This window comes from Notechis scutatus, chromosome 8 (assembly GCF_049901735.1).
Source record: "Notechis scutatus isolate UNSWTSFEM ecotype Mainland chromosome 8, rNotScu1.2, whole genome shotgun sequence".
Lineage (NCBI taxonomy): Eukaryota > Metazoa > Chordata > Lepidosauria > Squamata > Elapidae > Notechis > Notechis scutatus.
In genome coordinates, this window is record NC_142016.1 from 91,078 (window position 1) to 110,360 (window position 19,283).

Consider the following 19,283-nt stretch of genomic DNA (forward strand, 5'->3'; position numbering starts at 1 on the left):
GAGACCAGGGTCTGAACAGGTGCTGGACCACGTTTGCGTGGGACACATTTGAGCTCATGCTGATACTACTCCGGGGTGGGGCGTATTTCTGCAATTAGAATCTCAGAATTCAAAGTTGTTCTTAAGGCCCTTGCAGAGGAAAAGGAAGCAGTTGGGCTTCAGGGGAGAAAGAGAGACGTGTACCAGCTTCCTGCAAGAAGTCCACCTTTGGGAGAGCACAACGAGTGACAGAAACACCAGTTGCCTCCCCAGAGGGCTTGACTCCTGCAGATAGGGACCTCTCCCACTTGGACCTCCCTAGGGCAGAAACCTGGCCCCGCTTTGTTCATGACAGGTCTTCCCCTCTCTAATTTCCAGGAAATATTGAGGTAGGAAAGCAGGAGTCTCCCAAATGTGCAAGTGCCACCATTGTCCATGGACAGGAGGGGAACATAAGCAGAGAAAAGCAGAGTTTGTGCTGGTGGCCCTTGGCAATAGGTTCCGTACTCTCTGTCTCCTATCCAGGGTCTATCATGGCGGCCATTTCAGTGTGTCAGTATCTCTCTTGTTCCTATTTATGTTCATGGAAGTTTCTGGAGAACTATCCTGATTCCTGTAATAGGTACCATGTTTAAGGAAGGATCAAGTGGAGCATTCCAAAGCAAACAAGATAACAGGAGCTTCACTTGATGGTGCTGGGTATGCTTATCTTGAGGAAGAGAAGAGGATGGGGAGGAGGCAATTACAGGAGACATGGTCATGGTCTTAAAGCATCTGAAGGGCTAAAAAGACGCAGCAGAACTGTTGAGAGTTGCTCCAGGAGACAGGACAAGGAACAAAGAGTTGGATATCAGAAACAATTTTGTAATAGTACAGTGGGGGTTAAACTCATTGGAACTGATTGCCTCAGGAGGTCGCAGACTCTCCTTTGCTGGAGATGTTGGGGCAAGATGCCGGTGACCCTCTGACCCACGGGATGCCGCAGAGGTGGATCCCACACTAAGAAGAGTATTTTATTCTACTTGTTCAGACCTCAACCTAGAAAATGACGCCCAGGTCTGAGCACCATATTTAAGAAAATTTTGGAGAAACTGGAAACAGTTCACAGAAAACTATACAGAAAACCAGAAATTAAGTTCTCTGATAGATGGCTAGTAAAGAAACTGGAAATGTTTTGCTTTCAGAGACAAGACTTGGGAGTAAAATGATGGCCGCTCTTCAATTATCTGAAAGGAAATCCTACAGGTCAAGATTTTTGTTATACTCCATGTTAGAACAGGACATGCATCAGTTTAAGTTGCAGGAAGGCAGTTTTCAATAAAGAAGTAGAAAAAGTATAATAACAGAAAGAACAAATCTGGCAGGAAACCAATTACCCAACAAAATGGCATGCTCTTTCTTATTCCCCAGTGTTTGTGTTCAGGCCGGACAACCATCATTTGTGAAGCAAAAGATTCAGCTTCATGATTAAATGATGCCTCCAAATTCTGAGATTTTAGGATCTGCAGAGCTAAAGCTCAAAACTGAAACTTGTCATTATCAGTCTTTGTGTGATGCTGTGAATAAAAATGACATTCTTGACCTTGTATATGTTAAGATTTCCAGGAAATACAGATAATCCTCAACATGCAACTATTCATTTTGGAACTGTTTGAAGTTCTACCACCACTGAAAAAGGTGACTTATCCATGATCTGTGGTCATGTGACCAAAACTCAGACCCTTGGAAACTGGCGTATACTTATGACGGTTGCAGTGTTCCAGGGTCATGTGACACTTTTTGCAGCTTTCTAACAAGTAAAGCCAATGGGGAAGCCAGATCCACCTAACAATCATGATACAAAGTATCCATGGAGATTCTCAGTCATCCTGGCCCTGGTTGTTCCAAAGATGCTTTTTCAAGAGGCAACTGGACTTTCTTGGTTTTCTTTGAAGACGTTTCGCTTCTCATCCAACATCTTCAAAGAAAAACCAGAAAGTCCAGTTGAAAAAGCACCTTTGGGACAACTATGTTACTAAGCTAACAGCTGCAGGGGGGCAAAATTCATTTAACCGCCGTCTTGCTTAGCAATGGAACTATTGGGCTGAATTGTGGTTGTGAGGATTACCTGTATGGAAGAGTAATGCTATGTGTGACAACGTACGTCAAATTATCAAGATAAAAGTGACTCTCTAAACAAATGGGATAAATAGAAATTGATTCTAGCCATCATGAGACAAGGGAAAAAAGGGGGGGGCTGGTGAAGTTTAGAGTGGTTTCCTTATGTGACCAGTGTTTTTTGCCTCTTTTCTCCTGATTTGCAGAATGGGATTTTTCCACTTGGGAATGGACTTCTGCATATTGCATGACAGGTTATAGAGGTTCATTTTCATGGATGCAGAATTTAGGTGTGTCAGGGGCCGGTTATTCTGGTGCACAACAGTCAAAATATTACGCTTCTGGCAGAAGAGGGAGGTGCAAAGGGATTTTCAGGAAAAGAAAAAGGCTTTTCATTTGCAAAAGTTACAGCAGGAGGCAGTCTGCTTATCTAGAGTGGGCAACTCCATCTCCATAAGCACTGCCAGAAGAGAGAGAACAACTAGTCTGAACTAGTGGAAGTGCCACAAGTGTGCCCCAACCCTCTTCCCCCAGCAGATCACTGGTGAATAAGAGTCATACCTGTGTGGAAGGAGAAGACGGAGCTTCGTTTCGGCGATACAGCTGTAATCTCGGGGCTCCGAGATAACAGCTGATATTTTCGCCCCTGGTCGGTCCTAACGGACCTAAACCGTCCCGTAGAGACGGTGACCGTGTAGGGCACATTTCCTGGATCCCAGGGACATCGCAAAGTCCCTGGTTCGATCCGGAAGAAGTCCTATTGCTGGCGGCGGAGAGGCAGCCTCCATAGCTGCTGAAGTCGGGACAGCTCCGGTAAGGAAGAGCTGAGAGTGAAAGTATGTCGGCTGGGTAAGAAACATTTTTTTTGCTAATTAGCTGAGTTTTGAAAGGACACTCTGAATATAAGAAGAAATCTGTGAGATTTTTCTTTGACAAAACTGTATGAGCGGCATTTTTTAAAGGGATGTCAAATTGAGGCTTGGATTTTTTTTTTCTATTTCTTACTTTTTTTTTTTTTGGAACTTCAGCGCGACTTTGTAGTTAACCGGACTGAATTTTCTCTTATATATATTTGCTCCTTTTTTTTTTAGGATAGAGGCTCCCTTTGGCTATTGTTTTTTTTTTCTTTATATATATAAATATTTATATATATTTATATAAATATATAAATATATATTTTTGTGTAAAATTAGGTGGTCGCTTATAGTATATAAGATATATATATATATATATATATATATATATATATATATATATATATATATATATATATATATATATATATATATATATATATATCTTATATACTATAAGCCGAGCCACCTAATTTTACACAAAAAAACTGGGAAAACTTATTGACTCGAGTATAAGCCGAGGGTGGGAAATACAGCAGCTACTGGTAAATTTCAAAAATAAAAATAATTAATTTGGGAAACGATCTCACTATCTCACGTCGCCTCGGGAAAGGAAAGGCAAAGCGCTTTTTGCCTTTCCCTTCCCGGCTGAGGCTGTTGGGAGTCGCTGCCGCCTGCCTTTCCCTTCCCGGCTGGGGCTGTTGGGAGTCGCTGCCGCCTGCCTTTCCCTTCCCGGCTGGGGCTGTTGGGAGTCGCTGCCGCCTGCCTTTCCCTTCCTGGCTGGGGCTGTTGGGAGTCGCTGCCACCTGCCTTTCCCTTCCCGGCTGGGGCTGTTGGGAGTCGCTGCCGCCTGCCTTTCCCTTCCCGGCTGGGGCTGTTGGGAGTCGCTGCCGCCGGAGCGGCCCCAGTCCCGCGTCACCTCGGGAACGGAAAGGCCACGGCTTGGAAGGCCGCCGCTGGAGCGAAGCTGCGCACAGCCGCTGCGCTAGCATCAGATCGGGCGCGCCGGACGGTTCCGACCGAGCCCCGAGCGTCGTCTTTGGCGCCCGCCCAGCGCCGCGGAGCTCCCTGTACCGGGAGAAGGGGAAGACCCCCCCCCGGGGCGGGGCAGGGAGAGGAGCTTCTCCCGCCCGCCCCTCTTTCCGCGCCCACCGGTGTCCCCGCAGGATGACCCCCGCCCCGCAGTCGCCGGCGGCAGCGACTCCCAACAGCCCCAGCCGGGAAGGGAAAGGCAAAAGCGCTTTGCCTTTCCCTTCCCGAGGCGGCGGGACTGGGGCCGCGCCGGTGGCAGCGACTCCCAACAGCCCCAGCCGGGAAGGGAAAGGCAGGCGTCAGCGACTCCCAACAGCCCCAGCCGGGAAGGGAAAGGCAGGCGGCAGCGACTCCCAACAGCCCCAGCCGGGAAGGGAAAGGCAAAAGCGCTTTGCCTTTCCCTTCCCGAGGCGGCGGGACTGGGGCCGCGCCGGCGGCAGCGACTCCCAACAGCCCCAGCCGGGAAGGGAAAGGCAAAAAGCGCTTTGCCTTTCCCTTCCCGAGGCGGCGGGACTGGGGCCGCTCTGGCGGCAGCGACTCCACACCATTTTTTTTTTTTCAGAGGGGAATCTGACTCGAGTATAAGCCGAGGGGGATTTTTTCAGCACAAAAAATGGGCTGAAAAACTCGGCTTATACTCGAGTATATACGGTATATATATAATGTGTGTGTGTGTGTGTGTGTTAATACTTTTTCTTTTTGCTTAATTTAAAAAATGTTTTTCTGGCTGGTGGGGGGGGGAAGTGGATTAAGAAACTCTGTAACACTGCCAACTAGAGGCTTGAAAATATTTTATTTGAATTGGAGAAGAACTCTGAAAAGACTACTTCTCAAGGACATTTCAATTTGATAAGATAGAGGGAGAGCGTAGCAGAATATTATTACAGGTGCTCTCCTGGACCCTTATCAACATTTCAACACTTGAGGCTTGGCCTTGAAGCTTGTCGAGAAGAGAGTCATAATAAGAGCCTTGGACAAATAAATAGAGTGCAGTGTTTTGTTTTGTTTTTATCTTTTTTCAGTCGTGTACCCCTACTCACCAGCCTCTCTGTAAACCTTAATTTTAGTAATATTCTTATTTTTGCTTTTTATTTTAAAAGGAAAGCCTCAGAATTTTTTCTTTATTTTTCTTTTCTTCTCCTTTTTTTTACTGGGATTCTTTCTGCTTTTTTCATTTATATTTTTGGACCACTCTGCCTTTTCTTTTTTATTATTGAGACTTCCCAATTGGATTAAAGATTATTATTATTTTTGGGTTTTTTTTTTTCTTCTATTTTTCATTTTTTACTTTGGACTACTTCATAATTGGATTAGGGTCTAGAAGAACCTGAAGATTTTCTTCTTCTTTTTCTCCTTTTTTTGTTATTGGGCTTTTTATTATTGGATTTTTCCATTTTGGATTATAATTGGCTATTCTACCAGTTGGATTAAAAGCTAAAAAGAATTTGAAGGTCTTGAAGCATCAAAATGAGCAGAAAACCCATATCTTCTGGCGTTTCTACTTCTACCTCTGCCTCCCCACCAGCTGGACAACGCTTGATTCAGACAATGTTGAAGCAAGATAAAGAACAAGAAAAAGTGACGTTACAGATGATTATGCAAGGAATCCAAGATCTCAAGACAAAATCAGACGCCATTGAACAAAGAATACAGAATATTGAACAAAGAACAGGGAAGACTGATGAAAAAATTGAAAATATTCAACAAATGATGGCGAAGTATGATGAGAGATTCCAAAAAATTGAGGAAGAAGGTGAACAAAGAGAGGAGAAGATTGGAAATATTGACAGCAGATTAACAGTGGTTGAACAAGATAAAAGTGGGATGTTGAGGTGGGAGATGGAGAGGTCAGAATTCTATCTCAGATTTCAAAATATAGAAGAAGAAAAAGGACAAAACTTGGCTGCGATAATGATAGAAATTTTGGCGGATGCGTTGGAAATTACAGAGGAAAAGATGATGGATGGAATAGATGAGGTATACCGAGTTTTTACAAGATATGCAATGAGAAAGGGAAGTCCATATTAGATTTACCAAAAAATCCATCAAAACACAAATACTACAAGTTGTAAGAGAGAAGATATTGAAATACAAAGGCAAAGAGATTGTGGTTTTAAAACAAATACCCAGAAGAGTGAGAGAGATGAGAAGAGAATATCGATTCCTGACCAAAATGTTATTGAATAAGGAAGTGAATTATAGATGGCTGATTCCAGAAGGATTAATGTTTACGTGGCAAGAACAGAGACATAGAATTGATTCAATTGAGAAAGCAAAACTTTTCCACGCAGAATTTTTTGGAAGGAGAGAAGCAGAGGCAGAGAAAGAGGTCTCATTAATTGAGTTTCAAGAGGAACAACTGGAGATTGAAGAAGAGGAAAGTGCAGTAGGTGGACAGGTGGACAGTAAAGAACAGCGTGAAGTGAGATCCACGAGAGCTGTTAGACCTAAATATAAAGCATAATCATGGAAGAAAAAAAATTGATTACAATGAATATAAATGGACTCAATTCAGCTGTTAAAAGAAGGAAAACTTTTCATAAATTAGAGAAATTAAAATTTGATATAATTTGTTTACAAGAAGTACATATCAAAAAACAACATGAACAATTGTTAGTACAACCAAAATTAGGGAAAATATTTACTTCTTTGACTCAATGTAAGAAAAGAGGAGTGGTTCTATACATCAAAGAGGTCATCCCAGCAAAATTGATTTATACGGATGAAGACGGAAGAGTATTAATGGTGGAAATAATGGACAATAATATAAAAATACTCTTGATTGCAATTTATGCTCCGAATGATAAACAAGAAGAATTTTATAAAAAATTACACATGAAAATAACTGGACTGGACTATGTTAATATAATTATGATGGGAGACTTTAATGGAATTGTGGACAATAAACTGGATTATATAGCAACAACAACAAAGCAAAATAGAAACTCTCCCTAAATCTTTTTTTAAAATGACAGATGAATTAATCTTAAAAGATATTTGGAGAGAAAGAAATGTTAAAGCTAAACAATATACTTTTTATTCAAATAGACATTTATCATGGTCCAGATTGGATATGATTTGGATCTCATCAGAATTAGTATCTAATATTCAAGAAACAAATATTGAAACAAGTACTTGGGCAGATCATAGCCCAATGACAATTAAATGGAAGGGACAAAAAAAAAGATCGAGATGGACGTTAAACAATACTATCTTAAAGGAAAAAGATTTTACACAATGGATGGAGAAAGAATTGGTTTTTTTCTTTAGGGAAAATAAAAAAGAAGATACTTCATCGCAGAATGTTTGGGATACAATGAAAGCATATGTTAGAGGTTTGATAATAGATTATATAAGAAGAAAGAACATTAGGAAAAGGCAAGCCACTAAGATCTTGGAAGATGAGTATAAAAGACTTGAAAAAGAATTACAGAAAATGCCACAGAAAAAGGAAATTAAATTGAAGTTGGATATAACTAAACATAAAATGGAATCAATAGAGAAAGAAGAATTGGCGCAGAAAATTAGAAATGCTAAACAGAATTATTTTGAGGATGCAAACAAACCAGGTAGATGGCTAGCATATAAATTGAGAAAAGAGAAAGAATCAAGAAAAATATTGAAGTTAATAGATGATCAAGGCCAAGTTTGTTATGGTAACAAGGAGAAAAAGGAAATTGTTCGAGATTTTTATGGGCAACTATATAAACAAGAGAATATTGATGAAGAAAAAGTTAAACAGTATTTACAGAATGCTAACCTACCGAAGATGCCTAAAGAGATTGAAGAAATGCTAGAAAGCAACATAACAATGATGGAATTAACTGAAGCACTTAAGAAACAAAATAATGGGAAAGCACCGGGTCCAGATGGGCTTCCGGCAGAATTCTATAAAACATTTCAAGAATCATTGAGCATTCCATTGCTTGAAGTTATGAATGAAGCTATGTCAAAGAAGATGATACCTAAAACATGGTCAGAGGCTTATATTACACTTATTCCAAAAGAAGAGGCTGATCCACTGCAAATTAAGAACTATAGACCTATTTCTCTATTAAATGCAGACTATAAAATTTTTGCTTCAATTTTAGCAGAAAGACTTAAAAAATACTTAAATACTTTCATCCACCCAGATCAAAATGGATTTCTGCCAAAGAGACAAATTAGAGATAATATGAGAGTAATCTTGGATACTTTGGAATATTATGAGGCACATCCTGAAAAGCAAATGGCTTAGATATTTCTAGATGCTCAAAAGGCATTTGACAACGTGAACTGGAGATTTATGTTATTACTATTGGAACAGATGGGTTTTGCCAGAAAATTTGTACAAGCAATAGAAGCCATATACAATAAACAGACAGCAAAGGTAATGATGGAGGGAGAACTTACAGATTTTATTAATATAAGAAAAGGCACAAGACAAGGATGTCCCCTATCTCCTTTGCTATTTGTATTGACTTTGGAAGTGTTGAATAGAAATATTAGAGATGATAAAAGCATAAAAGGAATGAAAATTAAAAAGGAAGAATTTAAACTGCAAGCTTTTGCTGACGACTTAGTCTTTATTTTGGAAGATCCGTTAGAAACAGCTCCAAAGTTATTGGAAAAGATAGAGATATATGGTGAGGTGGCTGGTTTGAAAATAAATAAAGACAAAACAAAGATTTTGACAAAGAACATGCTACTGAGACAAAGAGAAGAACTGGCAGACCTGTTGAAAATCCAAGTTACAAATAAGGTTAAGTATCTGGGGATACATTTGACAGCAAGATGTAGCACATTAAAAGAGAATAATTATATTAAACTTAAACAACAGATAGCTATAGACTTGAAGAAATGGGAAAACTTGCAATTGTCATTAATAGGGAGAATTTCAACAATTAAGATGAATATTTTACCCAGAATTCTATTTCTCTTTCAAACAATACCAATTAGGCTCGGAAAAGACTATTTTGATAATTTAAATAAAATTATGTTGAAGTATAATTCAAATTATGTTGAAGGTAAGAAAGCGAGAATAAAGCTAAAGCTTTTGCAAGATGCTAGAATTAGAGGAGGTTTTGGCCTGCCCAATTGGGAATTGTACTATCAAGCTGCAAGTTTGATGTGGGTTAAGGAATGGATAACATTAAGAAAGACTAGATTGTTGACATTAGAAGGTCATGACGGTTAAGGCGGAGTCACGTCGCCGCGTTACAGCTGTAATTTCGGGGCTCCGAAGTTACAGCTGATATCTTCGCCCCTGGTCGGTCCCAACGGACCTAAACCGTCCCGTAGAGACGGTGATAGTAAGGGGCGCGTTCTGTTGATCACAGGGACACCGCAAGTCCCTGGTGGATCCAGAAGAAGCCCCTTTACCATCGGCGGAGAGGCAGCCATTAAGCTGCTGAAGCAGGGACAGCTCCGAAAGGAAGAGAAGAAAGAAAGAGAAAGTGTATCGGCTGGTGAGATTTATTTATTTTTTATTTGGGATAAGGACACCCTAGAAGAGGAAGGAATCTGTAAGATTTTTGACAGAATTTGATAAGATGGACTTAGTGGCGATTTTTTAGGAGATGTCAAAATGAGGCTTGGCTTTTATTTTTTTTTCTAGCGAACTTCTATTGTGATTAGTAATTGTAACCAGACTGTTTTTTTTTTCTTTCTATAATTACCTTTCCTTTTTGACTGTTTATATTTTTAATAGAGGCTTCCTTTAGTAATTTTTTCTTTTTTTAAATATACACACATATATATATATACATATTTTCTTTTTCTATTGGTTTTTTTTGGGGGGAGGAAGAAGGGGGAGTGGAGTTGAGAAACTTTGTAACTCTGCAACACTGCCAACTAGAGGCTTGAAAATATTTTACTTGAAGTTGAGAGAACTGTGAGAAACTCTCTCCCAAGGACACTGAGTTGATAAGATAGAGAGAGGAACTCTGGAGAATGTTTTCACAGGTGTCTCTTTGGGATTTCTACAATCAACTGAATGTTTGAAGCTTGGCTTTGAAACTTGTGGAGAAGCCATAATAAGAGCCTTGGATGTTTAAATAAAATGCAGTGTGCTTTTTGCTTTACTTGTTGTTAGCTTTTATCCCTCCTCCTCAACCCTATAGTATTTTGTAATATTTGTACACTTTTGCTTATTACTATTATTATTATTTTTCATTTTTTTTTTTCTCTAAAGGGAAAGCCTCAGAATATTGTTTCTTTTTCCTTTTTCTTTTCTTTTTGGGGGACTTTTGCTTTTTTTACCTTTGTATGTATATACTCTTTTTTGTGGCCATGTTTTTTTTCTTGAGATTTCGCAATTGGATTAAGGTGTGAAGAACCTGAAGAATTTTTCTTTTTTTTTCCTTTTATTATTATTGTTATTTTTTTTAATATTATTGGGTTTTATTCTCCTTTTGACTATTGCAACTGAGGATTAAGGTCTAGAAGAACCTGAAGAAAGAAATTTTTCTTTTTTCCTTGAAACTTTTTTCCTTTTTTAAATTTTGGGTTTTTTTTTTTTTACTGATTTTTCTTTTTTACGTTTTTCCTTTCCCTAATTGGATTATAATTGTTACACTGCCAACTGGATTAAAAGAGTGGGAAGATTCTGAGCTATTCAAATGAGTAAGAAAGTTCTACCTTCTGGCGCATCAACTTCTGCTCCTGCCTCCCCATCAACTGGAGGACGACTTTCAACAATGGCGAAGCAAGATAAAGGACAAACGGATCTAATGACGGTTATGCAAGGAATTCAAGAACTTAAAATGAGTATTGAACAAAGGATGGGGAGTATTGAACAAAAAATTGAAAACATCCAACAGATGATGGCGAAGTATGATGAGAGACTGCAAAAAATGGAAGAGAAAGACAATCAAAGAGATGAGAAATTGCAAAAATTGGAAGAGAAAGACAATCAAAGAGATGAGAAAATTGGAAATATTGATGACAGAGTGACAACGCTTGAACAAAACAAGAATGAGATGGTGAAGTGGGAGATGGATAGATCAGAATATTACCTCAGATTTCAAAATATAGAGGAAGAAAAAGGACAAGATCTTGCTGCAGTAATGATAGAAATCTTGGCTGGAGCTTTGGAAATAACAGAGGAAAAAATGATGGATGGAATAGATGAGATATACCGAGTTTTTACAAGATATGCATTGAGGAATAAGTTACCAAGAGAAGTTCATGTTAGATTTACTAAAAAATCTATCAGAACACAGATATTACAAGCGGCAAGAGAGAAGACACTGAAATATGGAGATAAAGAGATCGGGGTTTTAAAACAAGTACCCAGAAAAATTAGAGAGATGAGGAGAGAATATCGTTTCCTGACTAAAGTATTATTGGAAAAGGAGGTGAATTACAGATGGTTGATTCCAGAAGGATTAATGGTTACATGGAAAGAACAGAGATACAGAATTGGCTCAATTGATGAAGCAGAATCGTTTTATAAGGAATTTTTAAAAGAAGAGAAACAGAGATAGAAGAAGAGACTACCTTAACTGAATTTCAAGAGGACCAAATAGAGATGGGAAAAGAAGAAGGTGCAGTAGGTGGACAAGTGGAGACTAAAGAACAACGTGAAGTAAGATCAACGAGAGCCGTTAGACCTAAATATAAATCATAACTATGGAGGAAAAAAAAATTGATTTCTTTGAATATAAATGGACTGAATTCAGCTACTAAAAGAAGGAAAACTTTTCATAAAATAGAGAAATTAAAATTTGATATAATTTGCTTACAAGAAGTACACATTAAAAAACAACATCAACAATTATTGGTGCGACCAAAAATAGGGAAAATTTTTACTTCTTTGGCCCAGTGTAAGAAAAGAGGAGTGGTATTGTATATTAAAGAAACCATTTCAGCAAAATTGATTTATACTGATGAAGATGGAAGAGTACTAATGGTTGAAATAGTGGATAACAATACAAAGATACTTTTGGTTGCAATCTATGCTTCGAATGATAAACAAAAAAGATTTTATAAAAAATTACATATGAAAATAATTGAATTGGACTACGCTAATATATTTATAATGGGAGATTTTAATGGAATTGTAGACAATGAATTGGACTACACAGCAAAAAATAACACGACAAAATAGGAAGATCCTCCCTAAATCCTTTTTTGAAATGATAGAGGAACTAAAACTAAAAGATATATGGAGAGAAAGAAATACTAAAACTCAACAATATACCTTCTACTCGAATAGACATTCATCATGGTCCAGAATAGATATGATGTGGACGTCAACAGAATTATTATCTAATATTCAAGAAATAAATATTGAAACAAGTACATGGGCAGATCATAACCCAATGACAATTAAATGGAAAGGACAAAAAAGAAGATCTAGATGGACATTAAATAATACTATTTTAAAGGAAAAAGATTTTACACAGTGGATGGAAAAAGAACTGGCCTTCTTTTTAATGAAAACAGAAAAGAAGATACTTCAATACAGAATGTTTGGGACACAATGAAGGCATATGCAAGAGGATTGATAATGGAATACACAAAGAAAAAAATATTAGAAAGAGGCAAATGATTAAAACTTTAGAAGATGATTATAAAAAATTGGAAAAAGAATTACAGAGAATGCCACAGAAAAAAGATATTAAATTTAAAATGGACATAATTAAACATAAAATGGATCAAACAGAGAAAGAAGAATTGGCGCAAAAAATTAGAAGTGCTAAACAGAACTATTTTGAGGATGCAAACAGGCCAGGTAGATGGTTAGCATACAAACTGAGAAAAGAGAAAGAATCAAGGAGAATACTACAGTTAATGGATGAACAGGGTCTAGTCTGTCATGGTAATAAGGAGAAAAAGAGAATTATTCGAGATTTTTATGCACAATTATATAAGCAGGAGGATTTTGATGAGGGGAAAATTAAACAGTATTTACAAAATGCCAACCTACCCAAGATATCTGATGAAACTGGGAAAATGTTGGAAAATCCTATAACAATGATGGAATTAACTGAAGCACTTAATAGACAGAATAACGGGAAAGCACCAGGACCAGATGGTTTCCCGGCAGAATTTTATAAAACATTACAAGAATCATTGAGTATTTCATTGTTAGAAATTATGAATGAAGTTATGATAAATAAGAAGATACCTAAAACATGGTCAGAAGCTTATATTACGCTTATTCCAAAAGAAGGGACTGACCCATTACAAATTAAGAATTATAGACCTATTTCTTTATTGAATGCAGATTATAAAATATTTGCTTCAATTTTGGCAGAAAGGCTTAAAAAATACTTAAATAATTTTATTCATTCTGATCAGAATGGATTTCTACCAAAGAGACAAATTAAAGACAACATGAGAGTAATTTTGGACACTTTGGAATATTATGAGGCACACCCTGAAAAGCAAATGGCTTTGATATTTTTAGATGCTCAAAAGGCATTTGATAACGTGAATTGGAGATTTATGTTATTATTATTGGAACAGATGGGTTTTGCTAGAAAATTTATTCAAGCAATAGAAGCTATATATCATAAGCAAACAGCAAAAGTGATGATAGATGGAGAATTTACAGACACTATCAATATTAAAAAAGGCACAAGACAAGGATGTCCACTATCCCCTTTGTTATTTGTATTGACTTTGGAAGTATTAAATAGAAATATTAGAGAGGATACAAATATAAAAGGAATGAAAGTTAAAAAGGAGGAATTTAAATTGCAAGCCTTTGCGGACGATTTGGTCTTTATTCTGGAAGACCCTCTAGAGACAGCTTTAAAACTACTGGAAAAGATAGAGACGTATGGTGAGATGGCTGGCTTGAAAATAAATAAAGACAAAACAAAGATTCTGACAAAAAATATGTTATTAAGGCAAAGAGAAGAGTTGGCAGACTTATTGAAAATTCAAGTTACGAATAAAGTTAAATACTTGGGGATAATTTTGACGTCAAGATGTACTACACTGAAAGAGAATAATTATATTAAACTTAAACAGCAGATAGCATCTGACTTGAAAAAATGGGAAAATCTACAATTATCTTTGATAGGTAGAATCTCAACAATTAAAATGAATATTTTACCCAGAATTTTATATTTGTTTCAAACAATACCAATTAGGCTTGGTAAAGACTATTTTGATGAATTAAATAAAATGGTGTTGAAGTATATATGGCAAGGTAAGAAAGCGAGAATAAAACTAAAACTTTTACAGGATGCTAGAATTAGAGGAGGATTTGGCCTTCCTAATTGGGAGTTGTATTATCAAGCTGCAAATTTAATGTGGGTTAAAGAATGGATAACGTTAAGAAAGTCTAGATTACTGGCATTGGAAGGACATGATTTATTATTGGGTTGGCATGCTTTTTTATGGTATAAGGAACTAAATCGCAGGGTTATTTCAGAAGGCACTATATACGGGAATCGTTATGGTTGAATTGGGAGAAAATTAAGAAACAATGTTATTTGAAAATTCCAGTTTGGTTATCAACTATTGAAGCTTTTTCCTATCCCATAATTTATAAGAAGGAACAAACAGTTAGATATGGGGAAATACTGGATGAAAAGGGTGAACTTAAAACGATGCAAAAGCTAGAAGAACAAGATATAAAGATGAATTGGTTTTCATATGCGCAAATACACTCAAGGTATCTTAAAGATTCTAAAACAGAAGGATTTTATGATAAATTGACTGATTTAGATGGGATTTTGACAGGTGCTGATGAAAAAGTGATTAAAAAATTATATAGTTATTTGTTGGAAATTAAATTAGAGGAAGAACAAGTCAAAGAAACAATGATTGTTTGGGGAAGAACTTTGGATATGGGATTGATTTAGAAAAATGGCAAAAATTGTGGTCTCAAAATTATAAAATGACAATGTCAGTAGCATATAAAGAAAATTTGTATAAGATGTTTTACAGGTGGCATTTTCCCGACAAGAATAGCAAGAATGTTCAAGAATAAATCCGAAAAGTGTTGGAAATGTCATCAGATCCCTGGCTCATATTACCATATGTGGTGGACTTGTGAGGAGGCCAGGAAATACTGGACTAGAATTCGCATATGGTTGGAAGAAATGACAAAAAAACATATAGATTTGAAACCAGAGATTTTTCTATTGGGAATCTTACCTGATACATTTAATAAAAACTTAAAGTATTTGATTGTAAATGTGTTAACAGCGGCTAGGATTGTATTTGCTAGAAATTGGAAGAGTGAGAAAATACCATTAGAGGAAGAAATTATTAAGAAAATACTGGAATGTGCTGAAATGAGTAGATTGACATTTGAAATTAGAGAACAAGAAGATAAACAATTCTATGAAGTTTGGGATCTTTTTTATCAATGGTTAGATAAAACAATATAATAATAGAATATATATATATTTTGGTTTTGATAATATTTTTAGAATATTATATTAAGATAGATTTGGTATGATTTTACGATTTGTTATAAATTAACTAAATTATAGTTATCTCGCTTAAGCATGAATTAGTTAAATTATAGTCAAATGATTGTTTAATAAGGATATTAGGATATATAATTGTTGATTGATAATATGAGTTATTATGTAACATAATTATTATGACTATGAAATAGATGCACAAAAAGGAGTGATAAACCAACCGATACACTGTCTGTAAATTTATGAAGAATGACGATGTTCTTATGTTATGTTTTATGTTTTATGTGTTTTTATTTGTTGTTAAAATCAATAAAACTTTTATATAAAAAAAAAAAAAAGAAGGTCATGATTTGCTGTTGGGTTGGCATGCTTTTTTATGGTATAAGGGAACTAAAACACAGGGTTATTTTAGAAGACATTATATACGGGAGTCTTTGTGGTTAAACTGGGAGAAGATAAAAATACAATGTTATTTGAAAATTCCAGTTTGGTTATCGACTATTGAAGCATTTTCCTATCCTATAATTTATAAGAAGGAACAAACAGTTAGATATGGGGAACTATTGGATGAAAAGGGTGAACTTAAATCAATACAAAATTTAGAGGAACAAGGTATAAAGATGAATTGGTTTTCATATGCGCAAATACATTCAAGGTATGATGAAGATTCTAAAACAGAGGGATTCTATGATAAACAGACTGATCTAGATAAGATCTTGATGGGTACTGATGAGAAGGTGATTAAAAAATTATATGGTTATTTACTGGGAATTAAATTAGAAGAACAAGTTAAAGAAACTATGATTGTTTGGGGGAAGAATTTTGGATATGGGATTGATTTAGAGAAATGGCAAAAATTGTGATCTCAAAATTATAAAATGACAATGTCAACAGCATATAAGGAAAATTTGTATAAGATGTTTTACAGGTGGCACTTTCCCCCGACAAGAATAGCAAGAATGTTCAAGAACAAATCTGAAAAATGCTGGAAATGTCATCAGATACCTGGCTCATATTACCATATGTGGTGGACTTGTGAGGACGCTAAAAAATATTGGACTAAAATTTGCATGTGGTTGGAAAAAAAGAAACATATAGATTTGAAACCGGAGTTCTTTTTATTGGGAATCTTACCAGATACATATAGTAAAGATTTGAAATATCTGATTGTAAATGTGTTAACAGCGGCTAGGATTGTATTTGCTAAAAACTGGAAGAATGAGAAAATACCATCACAGGAAGAAATTATTAAGAAAATATTGGAATGTGCTGAGATGAGTAGATTGACATTTGAAATTAGAGAGCAAGAGGATAAACAATTTTATGAAATTTGGGATCTTTTTTATCAGTGGCTAGATGACAAAATACGATAATAGAATATTTAGAAAGTTAGATAGCAAGGAATACCTTTATTTTTTCTTTTGCCTATGTTATTTGACACTATATCTATAAAGTGTTTTTAGGATAGATTTGGTATGATTATATGATTTGTTATAGAATAAACTGTTTAAAGTATTGTTATCTCATAAAGCATGAACAATTAAAAGTATAGTCAAATGATTTATTAATAGCGATATTAGGATATATAAGTTTGGATTGACAATATGAGTTGTTATGTAATATAACTGTAATTGAGACTACGAAATGAATGCACAAAACTGATGAACCAACCGACACACTGTACGTACATAAGAGAGTTGATGTTTTAATGTTTTGTTTGTCTTGTTTGTTTGTAGAAAATCAATAAAATTGTTTTCAAAAAAAAAAAAAAAAAGTCATACCTGTGTGGAAATGCTGGTGTTGCCCTTGGTCTGTGCAGAGCCAGTTATCTAGATATGAATGGTGTGCCAAACTGAGCCAGTGAAAATTGTAGCAGCAGCTTTTTCCTCATCTGCTAACTTTGGTCTCTTCCACCCTTGCTTTGGTTTGAACAGGCTTGGCATGCTGCTCTGGTTAGTTGATGGCTTAATGGCATCTGCAAGGCCAGAACCGGGCTGAGGCTGTTCTGTGGACCCAGTTCTGGAGAGGATGGGTTCGTGTTGGTCTCCTCTTCAGGCCTGGAGACCAAACGGGCAAAACCCAGCAGAGAGGGGAGCAGCAGGCATCCCAGCGCCCTACCTTCTTCCAGCGCAAAGCTCCAGGCGCAGCACCCGCTTCAGACACAGGTCCTCGGCAGCAATGGCCATGCGGCAGTGGCTGTACAGGCAGATCCTGCGGGCACAGCAAGGAGAGCCCTTCTCCGTCCTACCCGCTGGTCCCCTCGGCCCCAAGGCAGGCCCGGCTCCAGCTGGGCAGCGGCTGCCTCTACTCGCCTGGGCAGAGTCATAGCCCACCCCCTCAGCCCCACCAAGCTAAGGCTCAAATGGCCGGGGGGAGCAGCCTGCGGCAATCGCTTCCCTCCCTCCCAGGTTGGGACCATCGCTGGGCGCGCAACTAACAGAGATCCGAAGCGCCGGCCGGGCAAGCGAGCAAAGGCTCCTCCGGTGAGCCGGGCTGCCTTCCTAAACAGCCGCCTCACGCCAGGCCAAGCGTGGCTGGTCAATTCCACGGCCCCTCCCGAGCGTCTCCGGCTGGCTGGTGCCGGGAAGAGCCGCGGCTTGGCTGGGCTGCCCTTCCCCCGGCCTTCGCCAGGAGGTCAGGCGGCGGCGGCGGGCACTCACAGGCATCTCCCGCCTGCTCCACCACCAGGCTCCCTTGCACGGTCTGCGGCGGACAGTCAAGGGAAAATTCGGAACAGCCGCAGGAGCAGCTCGCCCACCCGCCACATCAGCCGCTCGGGCTCCGCCCGCAGCCGCCGCGCCCTGCCTGGTCCCACCGGGCAGCGCAGCATCGACTCCAGCCCGCTGGCGCCTCCCTCGGCCAAGGATACGGCGAGGCACGTCTGCCCGCCAGCCAGCGCCTCCTGAACGACCCCCGACTGGTCCAGGCGGACCGCCGGGCGCATGAAGACCGCGGAGCGCCTGGCTGAGCTGCGGCGGCGTTTCCGGACAGCAACGGCGACGGCCTGCGGGGAGGAGAGGCCCCGAAAGCATCGGGGGCTGGCGGCTCTTGCGCCGGGGGGCGGACAGAGCGGGAGGGGATCACGAGGGCTGCGTGGCCGGAGCTCGGCGGGAACGGCGGCAGCGCCGGATGGAGGAAGGGTTGGCCGGCGCCCGGGGCTCCTCGCTCGGAGGAGAGCGCTCCCATCCGACCCCCGAAGGCGCGGCACTCCGGCCAAGAGCTCTCTCGAGGCAGCTCTCTCTTGGGGAGGCTCCGGGAAGGCGGCTCCCTTCCTTGCGCCGTCCTGTGCCTCCTGCAGAATCGGCGAACTAATTGCACGGCGGGCCCCTCCCCTCTTCACCCCCGATTCCCAGGCGAATCACACTCCCGAATCGCTGCAGGGTGTCGGAGACTTTATTTGCACAGGCTAGTAAAGGAAGCAGCGCAGGTTGAACACCGAGCAATGGGAAGAGCCTGTCCAGAGAGGAGGGGTAGCATCGGTCCCCACCCCACCCTGTTCCCCTTATGCTACCCCGCCTTAGCGGTGCGGCCGCGGAGCAACCTGGCCGGCATATTACGCAGTGGAGGGCGGGGAGGGGGGCAGCGGGGACCTCTCTTGCCGGGAAAACGCCGCTTTCTTCGGTGGGAGGAGGAAGATCAGTGAGACGTCCTGCCAAAACGCTACGAAACACGTTGAGCCCCTAGAAAGGGAAGCTAAGAAAAGGGGAGGTGGCCTCGGCGGGGAAGAGTGCAAAGTATAATCTTGCAGAAAGTCCCAGCGGCTCCTGGAAATATAAAAAGGTTGCTCGGCGGAACGTCAGAATAAAATTGGCTTCCGAAAAGGAAAAATGCAAACAACAGCTGCGGGAAAATGAGACGTGGGGAAGGCTATATAAACAAGCATAAAAAATAGAGGGCAGTAAGGATTAAAAGGGGCAGAGAAAATGCAGTGCAATTTTTGCGGGAAGTA

At 39.2% G+C, this 19,283-nt stretch overlaps 2 long non-coding RNA genes across 2 annotated transcripts; one reads left to right on the forward strand and one right to left on the reverse strand.

The window, feature by feature from the left end:
- Positions 1-826: 826 nt before the first annotated feature.
- Positions 827-18,236, reverse strand: LOC148129866 (uncharacterized). The gene is made up of 3 exons (XR_015750422.1): positions 17,995-18,236; positions 17,116-17,545; positions 827-2,637 (listed from the first exon to the last, which is right to left on the reverse strand). It is a non-coding gene; the product is annotated as an uncharacterized LOC148129866 (long non-coding RNA).
- On the forward strand, positions 8,974-15,852 carry LOC148129867 (uncharacterized). Its single transcript, XR_015750423.1, has 2 exons — positions 8,974-9,124; positions 15,677-15,852. It is a non-coding gene; the product is annotated as an uncharacterized LOC148129867 (long non-coding RNA).
- Positions 18,237-19,283: the final 1,047 nt, after the last annotated feature.